At 47.4% G+C, this 13,944-nt stretch overlaps 1 protein-coding gene across 2 annotated transcripts in view; it reads right to left on the bottom strand.

Annotated features, from left to right (window-relative positions):
- The window catches only part of ARHGAP35 (Rho GTPase activating protein 35), a 122,661-nt gene extending 109,705 nt beyond the window's left edge, over positions 1-12,956 (bottom strand). For both annotated transcript variants that reach the window (XM_082606266.1, XM_082606264.1), the window contains exon 1: positions 12,220-12,956. The gene's annotated coding sequence lies outside the window, so the exon portion shown is untranslated. The remainder of the gene's footprint in view (positions 1-12,219) is intronic.
- Between the last annotated feature and the right edge of the window lie 988 nt (positions 12,957-13,944).

Below are 13,944 nucleotides of genomic sequence, written 5' to 3'. Positions count from 1 at the left end.
GTAACTGAGGCCTCAGTGCTAACACTGTGAATACTAAACAGACCTCAACAACTGCTACTTGGCCTATGACCTACAACATGTAGATGTGTGAGACCCTGCTAAGGCCCTAAAATTGGCTGCTACCTGGGGTGAGTTACAAGATTACAGACCAATAGCATGTGCTGTTCTACTGATTCAAAACTTCATCAGGCTTCCTCTAACATGCTGGCCTACCTAAACAGTTTAATTAATCAAACTGTGCTTTTTCATCCTCCCAGAAAACTGAAAGACTGTCCAATGTTACAGAATTCCACATCCACTGTTGGCATTTAGCTCTCCAAAAAAAATCTGGACACAAAAAGCCTTTGTAGAAGGCAGAATAGGTATTTAGGCCTGTTTTATAGACAAGAACTCAAGATAAATGACTTGTCCAAGGTCACAAAGTTGGTAAGAAGCAAAATGAAAATGGCAGAAAGGGTTTTTACATCACTTGAAGAAACCCAAGAATTTAAGGACTAAAAGATTCCAGAGACTTTATTTTTCCTGGTTTCTCTCAAAAAATCGTATCTTTAATTCAACAAATACTGTGCTCCTACTGACGTGTTCTAGGACAAATGTGATGGGTTCACAGAATAAACAGGGAAACAAAACAAGAAAACCCTGTGGAGCTTCTAAGCTACTTTGCAATTTCTTCCTCATGTCTAAATGTAAACACCTCACACTGCAAATGAACATCAGGTCTTCGATGCTCTCCCTTGCGAAAGAAAGAACGACCAATAAATAAACAGATATATGTGTGTGCAAATGTCCTGTTAATAACAACAATAAAAACGAAGAAGGGGCTTCCCTGGTGGCGCGGTGGTTGAGAGTCCGCCTGCCGATGCAGGGGACACGGGTACGTGCCCCGGTCCGGGAAGATCCCACATGCCGCGGAGCGGTTGGGCCCGTGAGTCATGGCCGCTGAACCTGCGCGTCCGGAGCCTGTGCTCCGCCACGGGAGAGGCCACAACATTGAGAGGCCCGTGTACCACAAAAAAAAGAAAAAGAAAAGAAAAAAAAAAAAAAAAAAACAAATAAGATAAAATTTTTAATTTCCAAATTATTCCGTATTCAAGATAAAACTTGGACCACTTTCTTTCTCATAATAAGATGATACCTGTCTTCCTAGTCAACGCATTCTTGTGTTGAAATGTTAAGTTGCACTTAATTCTTAAAGATAAGATCGGGAAAAAAAAAATCAGGCCACTGGCCTTCTAAATTTTTTACTTTCTGGTACAGAAACAGGGTGTTCCTTGTGTCACCTGTAAGGGAAGAATTGCTTTTGTTTTATAAATGGCATATAAACTCTCAGAGAGGAGGAGGCATGTTGTGTACAGCTGGTACTCTCAACAGTGTAGACACCCAAACACTGGTTGAATGGGGAGGAAAAGGGAAAAATAAAACTTGTCTCCATACACCTCTAGCCTCTGGAGCTCAGAGAACCAGTTTGTTCCCTCTTCTGCTTAATAGTCCTTAATTATTTAAGTTATTTAAATATTTAAGTAAAATTAATCAACTATATTAAATAAATAGAATTATTTAAATCTGATCTAAAGAATTTTTTGGCCCATAAAAGGGAAGATATAACTAGTTCCATGTCCATTCCTGATTTTGACCAAGAAAAGGAAGAAGTAATGTACTCATGGCTCCTTTAAAACAAGCATGGTTGGGGTGGGGGACACCTTGGTATAGCTACAGCTATCAGCCATGAAGCAGACTTTTATCTTCCTCATCTCTGGGGTAAAATCAGTTCTGTAAAGTGTATAGCACACCAGAGAAAGTGGCAGAAAGCAGGGGCTCCAAGCAAAGGCTCTGAACCAGACTGCCTCAGGGACCTATCAGCCCTGTGGCCTTGGGTAGGTTCCCTCAGGAAGCCTCAGCTCCCTTACTAGAAAATGAAATACCACCTACCTCAGAGCAGAGGACTGCGGTGAGGAGAACATGAGGGAACGCTCAGGAGTCTCCCGGCACTCAGTAAGCATACTGTTGTTATTAACTGGTAATACTGCTATAATTAACGCAATTATTGTGCTAAGAAAGGGTAACTGCCTTTCCTTCACAGGTACTAGAGTCCAACAGACCTCACTATTACTAATTTCTTGCTTTTCAGCTCCATTTTTCCTTCATATGTTTTCAAGAAAAACCAAACATAATACAACTGCTCTGCCAAAAAAAAAAAAAATTGTTTAACCTTTTTTTCCTCTGAATAAAAAACAGTAAAATCATTATGGAAAATGGGAAAACTCAGAAAAAAAATTTAATCACTCAAAATTCTACAACATAGAGATAAATACTAACAGCACTTTGGCATATTTCTTCCACTTTTTCCCATATATATTTTAAAATAACTGGAACCACACTGTTTATAGTTCTATATCCTGCTTTTTTCTCATACTTAATTTTATTTTGTGTGCACTTTCCCATGTCAAGAATTCTCCAAAAACATCCTTTTTACATGACTCCAGACTTTTCCATAAAGTGACCATTCCCTTAAAGTTAAGACATTTAGATTGCTTCTCTTCTTTCCAATACACATCACTATAATTAACATCTTTGTATAAAATCGTGGTCCTCATCTCTAGTTTTTGGTCCATATAGATACCTATAACTAGATCAAGGATTGTGTCTCTTAAAACATTGCCAAACTGCTTACCAGAAAGTTCACACCAGTTTGCGTGCCTGACAGTCCCATCATGATGTCACAGCAGTGACCATACCTATTTCCTTTCAATTCCAAGTAAACAGAGACCCAAAAACTCTGGAATTACAACACAAATAGGAAAGATCTGTTATTACAAGATGCTTTCGACACTTGTAATCTGTACGAGATCACGATTATCCCATTCATTACCAGGTATATGACCTCAAACAAACTTGGAAAAGTTATAAATATGATCCTACACATTCACATTTGTATATTAAAGTCATGACTGAATTGCCTTACAGATAGAGACTCTCAGACAGTTTCCAACTTATGAAGAATTGTGTGGAAAGGAAATTATGCCCCATCATACGAAAAAGGGGTCTGTACAAGATGTAGAAAATTCAGAAATGTACACTTAAGATTTATGTACTTTTCTACATGTAAGTTGCTCCTTAATTAAAAGAAAAGTAAACAAAAAGAAAAAACGTTAAGGGAACCTGTACATAAGAAAATATGTATTCCTTGTATATACATGTATAACATCAAATCACAACTACTTTAGCTCAACTGACCATTTTTAAGCCTTCATGGCTCTTGACTAATACCAGGCATGTGCCATAACCCACTCCCGCAGCAGTCAGGGTCCTTTTTCCTCATTTATCAAAGGTTTTATGTGCATTCCTCAACTGACTGACCAATCAGTGGAAGAAATTTCCTATATATCAGCAGCATTAAAATATTCAATGATATCAGTCCGTTAAAAATGATATTACAGGGCCTCCCTGGTGGCGCAGTGGTTGAGAGTCCGCCTGCCGATGCAGGGGATACGGGTTCGTGCCCCGGTCTGGGAGGATCCCATATGCCGCGGAGCGGCTGGGCCCGTGAGCCATGGCCGCTGGGCCTGCGCGTCCGGAGCCTGTGCTCCGCAACGGGAGAGGCCACAACAGTGAGAGGCCCGCATACCGCAAAAAGAAAAAAAAAAAAAAAAAAAAATGATATTACAAAAGCAGCATCTACCAGTCTTCCACCTAGAAACTTAATAAGCATTTCTGAAACATAAAGACCTAGTGATACTTTTATTTATTTTTGGCTGCGTTGGGTCTTCGTTGCTGCGTGCGGGCTTTCTCTAGCTGCGGAGAGTGGGGGCTACCCTTCGCTATGGTGCACGGGCTTCTCATTGCGGTGGCTTCTCTTGTTGCAGAGGACGGGCTCTAGGCACATGGGCTTCAGAAGTTGTGGCACGCGGGCTCAGTAGTTGTGGCACATGCGCTTAGTTGCTCCGTGGCATATGGGATACTACCGGACCAGGGCTCAAACCTGCATCCCCCGCAGTGGCAGGCAGACTCTTAACCACTGCGCCACCAAGGAAGTCCAAGACCTAGTGACACTTTTAATCACCAAGCATTTAGGTACACTACTCCCAGTGACACAATTCCCTTGAAGTGAAAGCCACTCTAGCTGAAGATGCTGATTTCAAGAATCTAATAATCTTGTATTAATGCAGTGCTGACTTTCGTTTGTACACAATCAATTTGTTACTGAACAAAGAATCCTTTTTAATTGCCCGTGGCAATTAACAGTAATCATTTTCCTTGTCTTATTCCTAAGCAGTGCAGGCTGCAACAGATGAAGACTCGGTTTTGACCTTTCTTTTAAATGGAGATGGGAAGAAGTACAATGCAACAATATTTTTTTTTACTCTTCAGGAGGCTATTAACTGTAGCTGGAAAACACTCTCTCACCCCAACATTATTTAATAACTTTCTGAATTGAAATTAAAAAAAAAAAAAGTATTATAGGGAGCTCCACACAAACAAGGGGCAAAGTATATTTTTATCTATACATTTGTAGTTGTCTAGAGAGTTTTCTCAGAAGAAAATCAATTAAGAGCTATTCAGATACTTTTCTATTTGCCAAAGAAAATATAGATTTTTTTTTTCTTGGCTGCGCTGGGTCTTCGTTGCTGTGCGTGGGCTTTCTCTAGTTGCTTCGGGGGGGGCGCTACTCTTCGATGCGGTGCGTGGGCTTCTCATTGTGGTGGCTTCTCTTGCTGCAGAGCACGGGCTTCAATAGTTGTGGCTTGCGGGCTCTAGAGCGCAGGCTCAGCAGTTGCGGCGCACGGATTTACTTGCTCCCCTGCATGTGGGATCTTCCTGGACCTGGGATCGAACCCATGTTCCCTGCACTGGCAGGCGGATTCTTAACCACTGGGCCACCAGGGAAGTCCCGAAATATAGATTTAAGGCTATTACGTGACCAAGCATTTCCATCTTATTTCTGTTAGACAAATTTACTTACAGTTTTGTTATACCTGGGTGTGAATCCAGGTCAGAAATAAAATGCTCAACTTCTTCAATATGCTGACTAGAAAGACAAGCTGGTACTTGTGGCTGTGGATTCCTTTTAAAATACTGTGATATGGAACCTAATGTGTGTTCAGTCTCTGAATATGAAAATCTTTAAGATTAATATGGGACTGCCTCCAAAGCAGCTAGAAATTAATAATAGTCTACTGAACATTTACTTCCCTCACCCCACCCCATATTATTATATATAGTTAATTGTTTATAACTGACTATGAATTCCTCAAGGGATTAGAAATACAGCTTATTCTTACATCCCAGGCAGGCAAGGCAGTCTAATAACATAAACACAAATTTTAGAATCAGACAGACATGGATTTATAACATAGCCCTAGCATCTATTAGCTGTGTAGCCCTGGTCAAGACACTTATGATATATGTGTGTATGTATGTACAGGGATTAAATGTTGACCAAGAGGGCATGCCATCTAAGAGTTTCAAGCCTAAAAATAGCCATTATGGTCAGTGTACACATCTCCCCAACTCCCCCCCTCCCCCCCAAAAAAAGAAAAAAGTCTTTGGCACCAGCTTGGCTTCAATCAGCATGTATGTAGTGGGGGCCTACTATGTACAAGATATTTTGCTAGGTATGATGGGAAATAATGGGAACCAACTGGTACAATCCCTTCATTTTTCTAATGAAGAAACTGTAGCCCAGAGAAGTGAAAATGATTTGGCCAAAGTCACTCAGCTAGTAAGCAGCAGAGCCAGGGCTAGAACCCAGGTTTCTTCTTACCAATTCAACTTTGTTTATGCCATAGGAAGCTGCCTCTCAATTGTTCAAGTTTGATTACCAAACGCAAATATTACAATAGTGATTAGCAAGAGAACATTTTCCAAATAAGAAGGCAGACACTAGGAGAGCAAAAAAAGTATGAGAGTAGGAACTTCCCTGGTGGTGCAGCGGTTAAGACTCCGCGCTCACAATGCAGGGGGCCCAGGTTCGATCGCTGGTCAGGGAACTAGTTCCCACATGCATGCCACAACTAGGAGTTCGCGAGCCACAACTAAGGAGCCCACGTGCTGCAACTAAGGAGCTGGCAAGCCGCAACTAAGATCTGGTGCAACCAAATAAATAATTAAAAAAAAAAAAAAAAAAGTATGAGGGCTTCCCTGGCAGTCCAGTGATTAAGACTCCGCCCTTCCACTGCCGGGGGCGCAGGTTCAATCCCTGGTCAGGGAACTAAGATCCCGCATGTAGATCCCGCATGTCGTCCAGTGTGACCAAAATAAATTAATTAATTTTTTTAAAAAGTATGAAATACCTATAGATGCATAATGCAACATCACAACTGCCACAAATTTCATAAAATGAAAATGCTCATTTCAAAAAGGATGAAGGAGATAGACAAGTCTGGCTACTTTTGACTAAAATAAATATTACTTTCCTGTGAGGATGCTTCATGGCTGGTTCTCTGCTAATATATCAATTTAATGGTGTCTCTTAACATCAGCGAAGCAAATAAATGAAGATTAGACTGACAGATGCCAAGTATTATTTTCAAGAATTCTTCACAGATGAAGCCTGATAAAGCATAGTATCAAAAATTAAATTGAAATAAACTTTCAGGAAGATGAACATGAATGATTTGTTTGCATTTCTTAATACCAGCATTCAAGTGCTATTCAGACCACTGCTATTTGAGAGCCTAGGTCAACAATGACTCAGCTTGAAAAATTCCATATTGTTTTTAAGAGGTATATGGTTTTAGTTATGTAGTTAATACAATCTGGATGCCCCTTTCTCCCCAAATTATAAACTAGTCTTCATGTGAATGCCTGAAGAAGAGGCAAGTGTTTATTTATGAAAAAGCATACAACAAAGGTAATCCAATTCATTTTACTGCATCCCCTGGGGAAAGAGCCCCCCCACTGCCTGGCCCGTTCTGGGTTACAGGATTTGATGGGGGGGGCGGGGAGGGGTGCAGTGGTTAAGAGTAGCACCAGGAGCCCAGTCCCAGTCCCAGCTCTGATGTGGTAGGTGATCCAGGGCGAGAATCTACAATCAGAGCTGAATGGCACACAAGACTTCAGGCTACGAATGTGAAGGCCAGAGTGGTAAAGCATTCTGTCCAAGTGTCCCTCTAATTAGGTTAAGGCCTAGACCAGAAGGTCTCCTACCCGTATGCCCATTACTTTTTCAACTATAACAGGAAGCCTGTCAGCATGCCCCTTGCAAGCTTTCCATTGCCCCAACTGTAAATGAGGAGGCTAGACGAGGCACACTGAGCTTCAAACTGTTGTTCCAAACCCAAGGGTTTTCTGCTGGTCACCTTCCCTCTTCAAGCAGAGAATCTCCAAGTTATCTATTTCATATAGTGTGGAAAAGAAATTTTAAACGACTGAACTAGATGATAAATAAAATGTCACAGTGACTGAGTATGTTAACACACTGTTTAGACTGCCAGTTGGTGAATGACAAGAGTCAAAGCAGATCACAGGAAGGCCCTACAAGACACCTAACACCTCTCAGAACACCACAGCAGACGGAAGAGGGGAAAGCAGACAAGACTAGAGGGAAACAGACAACTAGTCTCATCTTTTCAATCTCCAACTGTATTGACCTGATGCGTTTCCTCATCACATACAGACTGACCAAACACCTATGAGGCTGTAGTTTACAGTCACCTATGCAACCCTCACTCCTCCCAGACTGTCCTTTGTCAAAAGTCACCATCAGGCCCATGGATCTGCACAAGGACAACTTGCATGTGTCCAGTATCAAGAGGAATGACTGGGCCTCCCTGGTGGCGCAGTGGTTGAGAGTCCGCCTGCCGATGCAGGGGATACGGGTTCGTGCCCCGGTCTGGGAGGATCCCACACGCCGCGGAGCGGCTGGGCCCGTGAGCCATGGCCGCTGAGCCTGCGCGTCCGGAGCCTGTGCTCCGCAACGGGAGAGGCCACAACAGTGAGAGGCCCGCATACCGCAAAAAAGAAAAAAAAAAAAAGAGGAATGACTATTTTCTGATCTTTTTATTGTCCTAAATCTTTGGCCTTCATCATGGCAAGAAAAAAGGGGCAGAGGGTAAGGGAGGGGGGACAAAGCCAAAAAGAAAGGCTAGTATAAAAAAAGACAGGAACTTTAATCAGGCCAGTAATACAAAGACTTTCTAGGCAGGGCAAGAGCCCTTGAAGACATATTACTAGGTCGAAAACAGTGGTCTACCGCCATCCCCCACTCCACACCCCACCCCCAACTGGCACAATAAATGTTCCAGAAGGCCAAGGCTACCACCTCAGATTTCTGTAGCACCCAATTCCTTCATGAAAGCAAATGTTGATACAGGAGTTGGAGCCTCTGCTACCATCAGAGAAATCTGACAAGCTCTGGAACATCAGTTACCAGTTTAGGAAGAAAAATCAGCTCTTTGTTCTTCTGTCTCCTCTCTTCCTATTATGTAAACGTAAGCTTTGGGCACGCAGAAACTTTCTATGCTGCCAGTGATGTTAAAACCCTGGAACACGAATTTAAGCAGTACTGCATACACAGTTGTTTTTATTCTTAATCAGCTGCCACGTCCACATTAAGAATAAAAAACAAAACAACTATTTATACCAACATGAGGAACATAAACTCAAACAAATTCAGAGAATTAATCATGGTTCACAAGGCCAAAACTCAGAAATGAACAGAAACTAACAGAAGTGAACCAAAATTCTTAAAGTCAATAACGGTGAAGACAAATGCCACAGATAATTACAACTACCAGACTCTGCTTGTCACAAAACTTAAAGCCCTAAGAACTTAGAAACTAAAGGGGCCATATGGATCTACTATCCAGCCCCCCTCACCGTCTCACATACAAATGCCCTAACATTTGATGAGTCAATGGTTCAATTCTGTAGATGACAGTGAATGTTTTTTATTTCACATGCATTCACACAGAACTATTCTAAATAAGTGCTGAAGTAAACAAAGTTTGATTATAGCTCAGTTAAGAAATAAATTCCTTCCTGTAAACGCTCCTTCACAGCTTGATGGCTGCTTTAATATGCAATTGCCCTAGGCCACAGGGGGAAAAAAAAAATCAGGCTTTTGATTTACTTAAGAAATAAAATAAATAAACCTAGAACATGCAAAAGCTTCCTTCTCCCAAGGTAAGGAAGGAAAACGCTTGTCTGGTTTTCTGTAAAAACCACCTCTTCCTCTGAATGAACTTACTAAACCCTACCCCCAACATAAGATCACTGAAGCTCAAGGGAAAGGCAGCAAAGGTACATTTCGCAGGTAATAAACCAAAAACCCAATCATATCAGACAGTTCCTGGCACCCATTTCTCACTCTACCAAATCAGGGCAGTCAAAAGGCTGGGGGAGTGTCAGGGTCCACCCACATACTCCTGGTACACCAATGAGCCCCCTCCCTTTCCCAAACATAGATCTACCTATAAGCATTCAACTCCTGTGGCTGGGAGCGCCTGCAATACCAGAGGGCAGAAATCTAAGTGACACTTGGCACTCCGTTTCAACAAACAACTGCAAAGAGCTTTCCAAACCCAGGCCCTCACCATTTTGAAGACCAGGGAGCTGAATCCTTCCTGGAGCAGAGGTGAAAAAGAAATAAGCCCACTTTCCACCACCCCTCCCGAAGGTCACAAAGCAAACCAGAGGCCATTAGAGAAGTCAAGACTGGCAGCTTCTGCAGACCCACAGCACTAAACACCAAGTGCGACCACAACCCCCCGTGGGACTGGGGAGAACTCGAGAACTGGCATTTCCCCAGACGAAGGTAAAACACATGTATGACTTGTCAGCTGGAAACAAACAAAAAAGCGTACTCCTAACTTCTCCCAAAGGGTGCTGGCTTGGAGGTGAAGCGGGGAGGGGGCACGACTGTCTCAATAGCTCAGAGAAGGAGGGAGGGAAAGTGAGAAAGAGAAGACAGACCTGTGAGCAGCTGCACTCTCCTTTTCCGAAGGACACAAAACTGCAAAGCCCAGGGACCCGAAGGGGCTGGGGAGCCATATGGGAGCGGGAAAGAAAGCGGGGCAGTGGAAAGGAGATCTACCCCCACCACCACTAACCTTGGCAGAAATGGGGGAGATGGGGGGAGACACTCCCAGACTCAGCAGTAACCAATCAACCAACCCCCACCTATTTACTCAGATCTCACAGGATCCCTCGAGATAAAACCCTCAGGGTCAGAGAGCTGAGAGAATCTGCAGTCTAAACCTGAGCCTGCAGAAGCCGAGGCCCAACCCAGCCCCTTCCCCTCCAAAGCTGAGGGATGGAGACCAGAGAAAGGCATGCCTGAGGAAGGGAAGCACCCAGTGGGAATGCGCAGGTCAAGCAGGGGAGCTGGGAGAAACAAATCTGACAGGAACTAAATGGGAAGAGAAGAAGCCTAGCAAGATACAAGGGGCAAGAAAAGATGAAGGAGAAAACAAGGCAATGAAAAACAGATCTGGAAGAGGGATCACAAAAGGGAGGGAGACTCTAGCCCAAAACTGAGACAGCTCTAAGAGGAAGCTGGGGTGGGGGGAGTGACAGGTAGGAATGGTTGGGGAAACATCTCTATACTGGGCAGAGCAGGGGGAAGGAGACTCAGCAAGGGGGTAGGAGGTAGGGCAAAAAGGGGAGGACAAATACGAGCAAGGAGAGAGTGGAGGTTGAGGGCTGAATCAAAATGGTGGGGGGATAGACGATCAGGTGGAAAACTTAGAACTGAGAGGCAACAGAGGTGCGAGGCAGTCACAAGACGACCAGAGTTAAAGAGGACCGTACCGACAGGGGACAGCAGTAAGGAAGTTAAAATGGGTCCAAAAAATAGGTGGACAAGTGGACAGCTCCAAAAGGGGCAGAGCTGCGAGGAAAGCATTAAACAGAGAGCATGGGGCGGAACTGAACAAACGCAAGAGCAGGTGCAAGAAGGATCCGGGGCAAGTCTGAGGTGCAGAACGGGAAGGGAAGGGGGTGATGGATCAGAGACAAGTTATCGACGGTTCAGTGAGGTAAAGGACAAATCTAAGAAGGGCCCAAGTGAAGAGGACACGACTTGGAGAAAGAGGCTGGAAGCAGGTCTTACACAGAGAAATACTGAAGGGGAGACAGGTCAAAGGAAGCCGGAGCAAATGAATCGAACCGCTCAAAAGAGGGCCAATAAGGAGGTGGGGAAGAGAGAAAACGGCAAAGAGAACACTGGGGCAGAACTGGGGACTGCAGGGCTTGAGGCTGCGGAGAGGCTGAGTTCGGGAGAAAGGTCAGAGAAGTGAAAGGCAGAAACGAGAGAGCTGCAGGGTCAGAGAAGGGGGAGGAGGCTGCCTCATGGAAAGCAAAGTCTGAAAGCAAGCAGGCTGGAGGGCACAGCAAGATCTGAGATTGGATGAGGGGCAGAGTGGGGAGGCAGAAAGGTCTGGAAGAGAGGAAAAGCTCTGAATGGCAGACGGGAGCAAGGTCTGAGCAGGGTAGGAGGCGAGCATGGTGCATCCGAGTCCGAGAGGGAGCAGGGAACTGAACTGAGGCAGACGAAGGTCAGAGAGTCCAGGGGTATGCGGGGTGGGGGGAGCAGGTTTAGTCAGCAGGCAGCAGGGCCCAAGAGGGACGTGGAATTAAGTCCAAGGAGAAGACCTAGGAGCAGCAGTGCCAAGACGAACAGGGTCTTGGATGAATCACCAAGGAGGTGGAACCGCAGGTCCTAGAGGGACAGCTCCTGGCGGTGAAACAGCGGAGGGTAACAGAAGATGGGTCAAAGAAGGGGACATCCAGGGTGGTGAAAGCGGAATCGAAGAAGGCAGAAGGATCACGAATCTCAAAGTGCGGGTCCAGAATTAAGGGATGCGGAAGGGTCACTGAGGAGGTGGATCCCTTGAGCATTGCAGTCTAGGAGGGGCGAAGGGCATCATTGAGGGGCGGAAGAGGGAAGGGGGAGGCGCAGAATTGGGAGCAGAGTGGGGGGGGAGGCCGAGGCAGACACCGAGATCCCAATGGGTTGGAGGGTGGGGGCAGACGCGGCGACAGCAGGGCTGGGCGGGCAGGGGCAAGTCCGAAGGGCAGACGGGCCCCGGCGGGCCGGGCCGCAGCGCGAAGCGGCGGGGCCGGCGGGGCCCGGGGGGCTGGGGGGCCGCTCCCTCCCCTCCCCCTCCGGCTCCTCCATTGTTCGCGGGCTCCGGGCCCCGCCGTCCCCGCCTCCCCCTGGACCCCACAGCGGGGCGGCGCCCGGCCTCGCCGCCGGGGCCCGGGAGCTCGCGCACTCACCAGCTGGGCGCCCTCAGCGCGGCCCTGGCCTCTGGGATCCCGGCAGCGGCGACGGCGGCCCCGGCGCCATGTTCTGCTGCTCCTCGTTCAGCGGTAGCTGAGGCGGCGGCGGCAGCTCCGGCGGCGGGGGGCCGGGCGGACCCTCCCTCGCGGGCTCCCTCCTCCGCCTCCTCCACCTCCTCCTCCCGCCGCTCCGCGGCTCTCCCTCGGGGCGGGGGGCGGGGAGGGGAAGGGGGAGGGGCGGGAACCAGGGGGAGGGCGGACCAGCCTTGCTCGCTCCTTCCCTCCCTCCTTCGCAATGGCGGCGGCGGCGCCTCCTTCCTGCGGCCGCCGCTCCCGCGCGCGCTCCCCCTCGCTGCTGCGCGTGCGTGGCGCGGGGACAGTTGCAGGGGGATAACGGCCCGTGAGGGCGCGCCGCGAGGGGATAACCGGCGCGTGGCGAAGGAGAAGCGAGAGCGCGTGCGCGCCCGAGGGACTCACTGCCACCGCATCGGCCGCGTCCAGGGAACGGGTGCGGAGGGCGCAGTGCGCGTGCGCCCCCAAGAAATGCCGCTAGTGCGGTGGCTGCGGCTCGAGACAGAGCGCGAGGCTACCCGCGACCGGGCAGAGGACTGGGGTGGCCAAGTGCGCGTGCGCGGGAGGGGGTGCCAGCAGCCGCGGCTACGCGCACGAGGCGGAGGGAGTGGTCCTCGAGAGGCGCGCGCACCCTTGCGCGCGCCAGAAGCAGCCGAAACCCTCCTCGCCCTGGCTCTTGAAGAAAGCGGGAGGGGAGAGGCATGGCCCAGCTTTGGGGGCGGGAGCGAAGGGCGCGATCCCGCTCGCGCGGGACCTGACCAGCCAATGAGAGGCAAGGGGCGGTGGGTTTGCCGCGCGAGCTCAGCCCCGGGGAAAACGGAGGAGGAGAGAGGGAGCGACGTAACTTGGGGCGGTGGGGCGGGGCTGAGGAGGAGGGAGCGCACCCAGTGGAGGAGTTAATTGGGGAACACGAAGAGGCGTGGCCCGCCTTAGCCCAATAGGAGCCTCAATTCGTCGATCCGGAAGAAGGGGCGGGGCTGAGGAGCGCGTGCTCTTTTTCCTGGCAGAGAAGAAAATCTGCAGGTAACGAGTGGCTTATTACAACTTGCTTTGGGTTCTTGATCGCCTGATCCCGGAAGAGGCGCGAGGGCCTGGTCCCGCATGCAGCCCTGGCCTCCAAGTCGGCATTGTGTAAATGACTGCAAATCAAATGTCAGTTCGGGAGCCCGGAGGGGAAAGAGTAGTGATGGGAAGGGGCACCGCTGTAACCCCTGAATTCCTCTGAACTGAAGAGGGGTTCCTCTGGGACCCCTCCGGAAGTACGGGTCTTGGAAGATGAGCGTTCTGGGAGCCCAGTCAATATTTAAGGAATGCAGAAAGAAAAGCTATTCTTCTTATTGCATTTTTCATTTCTTTACTCAGTCTCCTCATCTAAAAAATGGAATGATAATCTTAGCTCTTTAGTAAGGTTTGCAGGGAGAATTAAATGAGTTCTGTTTGTAAAGCGCTGAAAATCATGCCTTGCTCTATAAACGCTGATAAATAAAATTACATGCGCTCAAGTTTTGTTTTGTTTTTGAGGTCATATCTCAATGCTTTTTTAAAAAATTGAAGTGTGGGGCTTCCCTGGTGGCTCAGTGGTTAAGAATCCGCCTGCCAATGCAGGGGACACGTGTTCGAGCCCTGATCCTGGAAGATCCCACATGCCGC

This window comes from Mesoplodon mirus, assembly GCF_964341445.2.
Source record: "Mesoplodon mirus genome assembly, chromosome: 19".
Taxonomy (NCBI): domain Eukaryota; kingdom Metazoa; phylum Chordata; class Mammalia; order Artiodactyla; family Ziphiidae; genus Mesoplodon; species Mesoplodon mirus.
Note: the sequence above shows the minus strand (reverse complement) of the source record. Positions and strands in the feature narration are given on the sequence as shown.